This window comes from Lactuca sativa, chromosome 3 (genome assembly GCF_002870075.4).
Source record: "Lactuca sativa cultivar Salinas chromosome 3, Lsat_Salinas_v11, whole genome shotgun sequence".
In the NCBI taxonomy this organism is placed as follows: Eukaryota; Viridiplantae; Streptophyta; class Magnoliopsida; order Asterales; family Asteraceae; genus Lactuca; species Lactuca sativa.
In genome coordinates this window covers 224,334,385-224,341,385 of record NC_056625.2, presented here as the reverse complement: position 1 = coordinate 224,341,385, position 7,001 = coordinate 224,334,385, and positions in this window count along the sequence as shown.

Genomic DNA, 7,001 nt, shown 5'->3' with positions numbered 1-7,001 from the left:
AGGTTTCATCATAATCAACTCCTGGAGTTTGAGAATAACCTTTTGCAACCAGTTGTGACTTATAAGTGTGTACATTACCATCCATGTCGGTCTTCTTCTTGAAGATCCATTTGCACCCTACAGTCTTACGACCAGGTAAAATGACCATTTTACCCCAGGTCAAAGTCAGCATCTTGGTCAAAGTCAACCTTTCAGGTTGACCTAACTCGCCGAGTCTGCCTATTAACTCGCCGAGTTCTAAAACTCAGAATCCTAAAATTCACGAATTGACTCGCCGAGTCATTATATGACTCGTCGAGTTCCCAAGTTAATCATTATCGTGACTGGACGAACTGACTCGTCGAGTCGTCCTCAGACTCGCCGAGTCCTAGCGTAATCAGAAAAGGGACGTATCGACTCTAACTCGTCGAGTCCCTCCTTAGACTCGTCGAGTTCATCAATTTCCGAGTCCTAGTCCTGACAGCCCACTGAGTCACCTCCTCAACTCAATGATTCCACATAAAATCAGAAAAGGAGTTAGGGTTCACGGCCCGACTCGTCGAGTCCAGGAACAACTCGTCAAGTCCTCCTTGTGACATATCCATATAGTCAATTCTAATGCATTCCAATGCCTTTATTTCATAGATCTGTACTCCTTATACTAGCATTACACGTAAAGTTGCTAACTTTACATTCATGCATGATGTTATGAAGCTAAAACAGTCATTCCAAGCCAGAATGAAGGCCTATAACATGACATGGAGTCATAGTTGAATAAAGGTGGCAACTTTGAGCAAAATTAGAATGAGAATCAGATGTTGAATTGTCAATCTTTTTCAAATTTTGGATTTTTTCTGATTTAGTCAAAGTTTCATTCACTATGTTAACCAATTCATTTGTATCAAGACATTCATCAATTTTGACATTTCCATATTTATATCTATCATCATGAACTTTGTCAAAATCAACAATTATTTTCTCACAATCATACGAAATATTATCTACCTTCTCCCTCTCATATTCTAAAAAAGGTAGTAAGTTTTTATGTTGCTCTTTACTAATTTCACATGAATGATGCAACTTGGTAACGAATATTGTGGTCTATCCAAATTTCAAGTGTACAGATGATGTCATCTTTCCAAATCAAGTGTTCGTAACTACTAGAAATGTTGAGAATGTCAAACATGAATTAAAGAAGTTAGTTAAAGAAGGTAATTTGAAAACAACAGATGAAGGTTTCTTCACAAATCAAAGCACAGCTGAAAACAATCTAACAAAGAATTCGTACGCTTTTCAACGTCAAACACCACAAAGAAAATGGGTTAAAAAATAAAAAATTGAAAAAGAAATTTCAAAACCACTTGTAGTGGAAAATAAAAATGTTGTCAAACTAAACTCCAAGGAATTTAAATATCAAATTGACAAATTTTCGAAAGAAAATAACATTTCAAAAAGACAAGCTAGGAAGAAATTATTTTGGTAGACTATTGAGTCTCAAAAGATGTCAAATGAAAAAACAAAATCTGTTAAGATTGTGTATTCAACAATTTTTTCAGAAAAAAAAAGAAAAATCCCGCTCAAACAAATAAATATTTGTCTAAATCAAAATCACCCAAAAATGTTTTCAAATCTAAAAATTCATCTTTTTAACAAATAAACAACCTTCATCTCTATCAAATCATTTAAGGTCTCAAGTGAATAAACAACCAAAGTTTTCGAAAGTTTCAAAAACTACTATTCCAAGGAAATTTTCAAATGAATCAAATCCACCACAAATATTCTCTCAACGTCAACATTTTAAATCAACTATTAATCCATCTTATGCTCAGTCTTTTCTAACGAAACCAAAAGTTGATTTCATTCCTCAAAAACCTAATTTTCCTGATCACACGAAGAAACAAAATTTGAAAATTTCACATGAAAAAGGAATAACTTCAAGGAAGAGTATTGATCATTGGCTTGAAGGCAAAGGAAAAATGTACCAGTCGAGTACATTTTCAAAGGAGGAAATTTACGAAGCCTATGAGAAGTACGTGAATACTTCATCAAACGGAAGTTCATCTTTTAAGGATTCGAACATATCAGTCAAAGCATGGAAACCAATAGTGAAAGCAACGAATGTACGATCACAAACTCAGAATACTAAGGGTAATGTTGGTGAACCTCTGAAACCATCAAAATCTTATGTTTCAGTTTCTTTAAATGATGATGTAAACTTAATTGATAGTCTCAAAATCAAAGTTTGTAATTGGGTTAAAACTTCTTCATTACATTCGAAATTGAAACCAAATTTCCAAGGATACAAAAAGCCTTGTGTACCTAAATTCTTTCACTGATTGGAGGTACTAAGTGACAAGCAATACGATAATAAGTGGTATATTCATAGTGGTTGCTCTCGTCACATCACTGGGAAAAAAGAAGAATTTACGAGATTTTCGAAGCCTAAAGAATGCTAGAGTTGTGAAATTTGGTAACAATAAAAAAATGCCAAGTCAAAGGATATGGGACGATCACGAACGGACAATTTACAATGAATCGTGTTGTTTGTGTTGAAGGTCTTCAACATAACTTGATAAGTGTTTCACAACTTGTTGTGGGCACTGGAAATCAAGTTTTTTTTAACCAAGAGGGAAGCATCATTTTGAATGTCAACACAAAAGAGGTTTTGATCAAATCAAAAAGGAAAGGTGACATGTTCACTTTGGACATCAATCCAATAGTAGGCAAACTTGTTGTATGTCTTCTTTCGAAAGCTTCATCAGACATAAGTTGGCTTTGGCATCGAAAACTTTCACATCTCAACGTTCGAAACATGAACAAACTTGTTGTACAAGATCTGGTAAGAGGTTTACCTGTACTTAAATTTGATAATGATTCTTTATGTGCAGCATGTGAAGTTGGCAAGCAACATAAACAAGGTCATCCGATTATGATCGATTCGAAAATTGTCGAACCACTAGAGCACTTACATATTAATTTGTGTGGTCCATCAACGGTTCCAACACTTAACAAGAAACAATACATGTTACTAATTGTGGATGGTTTTTTAATATTCACATGGGTTTATTTTCTCAGGCTTAAATCCGAAGTTGCACAAATCATGAATGACTTTATCAAAAAGATGGAAACAACGTTGAAGAAGACTGTTCGAAAATTAAGAGTGATCTTGGAACTGAATTTAAGAACAATGTTCTTGATTCATTTTTGGTGGACAAAAGAATTTCGCATAATTTTTCGTCTCCATATACACCACAACAAAATGGTGTTTTTGAACGAAGAATAGAACTCTATGTGAAGCAGCAAGGACTATGTTGGCATATGCGAATCTTCCATAATACCTTTGAGCTGAAGCAGTATCCACTGTATGTTTTACTCAAAACAGATCTTTCATCCATCGGCGTTTAACATCACTCCATAAGAAATTCTCAACAATCGAAAACCTAACGTGAAAATTTTCCATGTTTTCAGATGCAGGTGCTTTATTATGAATCTCAATGATAATCTTATGAAAGTTCAACCTAAAGCAGATGAAGGGATTTTCTTGGGATATTCGCATAATTCAGTCACATATCGTGTGTTGAACAAAAGAACACAAAAAGTGGAAGAAAATTTTAATCTTACATTTGATGATTACTATATTAAACAAACTGAAATGCATTTTGAAAATCATCTTATTCTAAAAGAAATACAAGATGAATCTGAACCCTCACAAATGTTGGATATTGGTTATGATTTAATTTTTGGTATTTCAGATCATGTTGTTGATGCAGAAATTAATGCCAATGATAATCATCTCCTTGAATTAACAAAGCTTACTGATAATTCAACATCAACTTCTCAAGACATAGGAAAAAGTATGCAAAATAATCCAGTAGTGGGGGAGCACTTGGATTCGAACACTCTTGTTGAGGGGGAGCATTCTTTCGAGGGGGAGAATGAGAGATTGGATGCTGATGTTGAGGGGGAGCATAATCACGTTGAGGGGGAGCATTCAGGATATAATGAAAATATTAATGATGTTAATGATGAATGTTCAATTGCAGGTTCAGAGAATGATGATTTACATGAAGATGCACCGTTGGATTTTGATCCAGCTTATCCACCAATGAACAAATGGACAAAAGATCATCCGAAGGATCAGATAATTGGGAATCCACAAGAGGGAGTGTTAACAAGAGCTCAGATTCGTGGAAAGAATGAGGTATTAAATACTCATCAATAATTTTGAATGTTCAATGTTTTTATATCTAAAATCGAACCAAAGACAGTTAAGGTTGCAATAGAACACTCAGACTGGGTTGTTGCAATGCAATATGAATTATCTGGATTTGAACAAAACAAGGTTTGAAGATTAATTCCTAAACCTGAAAATGTTTCGATTGTTAGGTTAAAATGGATTTTCAAAAACAAAACCGACAAAGATGGAAATATCATTCGAAACAAAGCCAGACTTGTTATTAAAGGATATTCACAACAGGAAGGAATCGACTATGAAGAAACTTTTCCCCTTGTCGCAAGACTCAGGGCTGTTCGAATATTTCTGGCTTATGCAGATCACAAAGACTTTGATGTTTATCAAATGGACGTGAAGTGTGCATTTTTAAATGGAGAGCTTGAAGAAATAGTTTACGTGGAACAACCCCCAGGTTTTATTAATGAAGAACATCTTGATCATGTTTATATTTTAGATAAGGCAGTTTATGCTTTAAAACAAGCACCACGAGCATGGTATGCAACTCTTACTTCATTTTTGAAGCATTCTAAATTCAAACAAGGATCTGTTGACCCCATATTATTTCGTAAGAAAGTTGGGAATCATCTAATGCTTGTTCAAATTTATGTTGATGATATTATTTTTGGCTCAACTAACATTGCCTTGTCTAGAGAATTCGAAGATCTTATGAAAAGCAAGTTTGAAATGAGCATGATGGGAAAAATCAATAATTTTCTTGGTTTGAATATTCATCAAAGCAGAGAAGGTATTTTTATCAATCAAGAAAAATATACAAAGAATCTGTTAGAGAAGTTTGGATTGACAAATAGAACGAAATTACGAGTTCCTATGGCACCTGGCATAAAGCTGACACCTTCGTTAGATAAACCTGCAGTTGACCTAACTCTTTACAGGAGCATGATTGGTTCATTACTTTATCTTACAGCTAGTAGACCTGATATCATGTTCTCTGTGTGTAATTGTGCTAAGTATCAGTAAAATCCACGAGAACCATATCTCACTGTTGTAAAGAATATCTTTCGTTATCTTAAGGGAACTATTTCGTTAGGATTGTGGTATCCTTCGAAAACTAGGTTCTTTGTTCAAGCTTATTCTGATGTAGACTTGGGTGGTTGTAATCTTGATAGAAAGAGCACAAGTGGCGGATGTCAATTGATCGATGGCAAATTGGTGAGCTGGCAGTCAAAAAAGCAAACATGTGTATCAATTTCAACGGCTGAAGCAGAATATGTGGCTGCTGCTGCTTGCACATCACAAATTATATGGATCCAAAGTCAAGTGCGTGATTATGCAATTAATATGAAAAATATTCCATTATATTGTGATTCTCAAAGTGCAATAAGAATTTTTCATAATCTTGTGCAGCATTCGAAGACTAAACATATAGCTCTTCGTTATCATTTTATCAAGGATCATGTGGAGGATGGAAATATTCAAGTGCATTTCGTGAAAACAACTGATCAGTTAGCTGATATTTTCACGAAACCTTTAGATGAAAAATCCGTTGTAACGATTTTAGAAGGACTTGAAATGATCGCTGGAAATTTTGTTCCATGCGAAAAAGGAGAATGATGGTTGACCAGGAATGATTCAGAGACACTGAATAAAATACAAAGTAATGTCATTCAGCATTCAGTGGTTACTGTTCATAGTCAACGCTTCGACCCCTTCGAATTCGTAAATTTTTCACTTTTCAAAGGTTAATAAAATTTCGTGTATTTGCAACAAGTACATTTTATTTGTCATTTAATTTTCGAAAAATCAAAAACCCAAAATGATTTTCATTTGTTTTGTCGTTTTATTTTCAAAAAATTCAAAATTCCACAAATATTTTCGTTTGTTCTTTCTTTATTTTTGAAAATTCAAAAGCATCAAAAAGATTTTTTCTTTATTTCGTTCTTTATTAAAAAAGTTCAAAACAACAAAAATATTTTGTTTCTCTTTTCTTTTGCGTACTTTTTTGCAGATATAAATGATGATTCAACTTGGGTAATGCTTGCAGTTCTATGGCCAGGTAAATTTCCAAATACTTAGAATTAGTTAAGTTGTCCCTAGAAGCATGCTGCTGCATGTTGACCGAAGCCTCCATTGACTCAATGTGTGTGTTCGAAAGCCTTAATGAAATCTTTCATACAAAAATTTCTTCCCAATCAGGCTTGTATTCACAATAGTCTCCTGAGCTACCTTACTCTTCTCACAATGAGTTAAGAATATTGTTTTGTCAAAATATAACAGAGGTACATTTGATGTCTTATATCATTTTTTTTCATCTAAAACTTCTTACACAATCACACCCGAAAACATATGTCCAAGAGGTATCTGATCAAACCAATCGAGACCTAGACATATCAAAAATCTGTGTTTATGATCTGATATAATGAGACCGTGATAAAAGTGAAACCAAAATTTCTAATCTTTCAAGGAATTAACAAGGAACTATATTCCATATTTTCACGAAACATTTGTTTAAGTACCCAAATTCGAAACTCCAAATCATATTTAGTTCGTATGAGTGGTCTTGATCATACATTTGAAATCCATGATGTTTGTTACCCCACAAGATCCAGTACAAATTTTTTCATGAATATGATTTCCGTGTGAGTTTCATTCGAAATCCAAAGTCACTTAAAATTTTTCAAAGCAAACTTTTCATTGACTACACTGGTCAATCAAGTAATTTTTATTACAATTTGTCACCTTATGTTTAGGTTGATATATAACGAAGTTTTTATAGCTACCCATGAAGCCTTATAAAAGAAGCTGTCACACCCCAAAACAGGAACGGCAG